The sequence below is a fragment of the Otolemur garnettii genome, unplaced genomic scaffold, assembly GCF_000181295.1.
Source record: "Otolemur garnettii isolate 467f Iridium unplaced genomic scaffold, OtoGar3 scaffold00018, whole genome shotgun sequence".
Taxonomy (NCBI): domain Eukaryota; kingdom Metazoa; phylum Chordata; class Mammalia; order Primates; family Galagidae; genus Otolemur; species Otolemur garnettii.
Window position 1 is genome coordinate 23,388,014 of NW_003852413.1, and position 1,131 is coordinate 23,389,144.

The 1,131-nt window shown below is 58.4% G+C and overlaps 1 protein-coding gene across 2 annotated transcripts in view; it reads left to right on the forward strand.

The window, feature by feature from the left end:
• The first annotated feature begins 267 nt into the window (after positions 1-267).
• Positions 268-1,131, forward strand: part of SMARCE1 (SWI/SNF related, matrix associated, actin dependent regulator of chromatin, subfamily e, member 1) — a 21,278-nt gene continuing 20,414 nt past the window's right edge. Inside the window, exon 1 of one of the 2 annotated variants that reach the window (XM_003786386.3) lies at positions 268-356. The gene's annotated coding sequence lies outside the window, so the exon portion shown is untranslated. The remainder of the gene's footprint in view (positions 357-1,131) is intronic. The other variant, XM_023511074.1, reaches the window with a different exon arrangement.

Consider the following 1,131-nt stretch of genomic DNA (forward strand, 5'->3'; position numbering starts at 1 on the left):
AGCCGCAGTCGCCGCGGCCGCTCCTGCTCCTCACAGCCCGGGAACCCGGGCCTACCCCGCGGCCGAGCCTCCTCCGCCCTCTTCGCCGTGACGAATCGGCGCCTGGCCGGGAAACTATCCCAATTCGGGGAGTTCCGAGGAATCCAGGAGGCCTGAAAAAAATCCTCGGTGGTACTAAGCGTCATTGCGTCCTCACTAAAAGACTTAATTTTCTCCAAAGAGTCGGACAGGGCTCGGGAACAAAATTAAGAGGCGTGTTGAAAGTGCGAGCGCGGAAGCCCCGGACGCGAGGGGCGGGGCGTGCGCCGGACAAAGGGAAGCGAAGCCGGAGCTGCGGGCGCTTTTTCTGCCCGCGGGTGAGTGCTGGGGAGTGGGCCGGACCGGGTCGGAGGGGCGAGTGGCGGTGTCCCCGCTTGGCTGGACCCCGAGTTCCCCGGGATTGCTGGGGTTCAGGGTGGCCGCGGGCCGCGGGGCCGGAGCCGGGAGCCGGTGGCGGCCGCCTTGAGGCCTAGCAGAGCGAGGATCGGGAGGCAGTCCTGTCTGGGGCCCCTCCTCGGAGACAGCTGCTGCTTACTCTCAGCTCCCGAAATCGGTGGAAGCTCCCGTGCTTAACCCCCTTTAGGGGAGTTTCCACTACGGCGCATCCTCCCAGACAAACTTACAGGAAGCCCTGGGGCAGGGCAAGCCCATAGACCTCATCCCCAGGCAGGTGGTTGGTTCCCCCTCCGGTCGGGCAGCGACCCGGGGACTCATGGTGTGGCTTAGAGTGAGGACCAGAATCCCCGAAAGACAGGTTGGCCCGGGTTTGAAACCCAAGTCTGGCACGACCTCGCTGTGTGGCTTTAGACAAATCACTTAACCTCTCCGAGACTCCCTTTGTTCGTCAGTAAAGAATAGCCGTACACATCTCAGAGTTGTGACCGTTATGTGATTGACTGTAATAAGGCTATCTCACATTAGGTTATTTATTCAACAGATACTTATCCAGTATCTGTTTAATGCCAGGAATGGACAGATGTACAAGCCCATTCTTGGAATTTATATTCTAGAAAAAGAGAGCAATAATGTTTAAGTATTGACAATAAAGTGTCACATATACAGGGAGCTTGTGGCAGTTATCAGGGCTCCCCA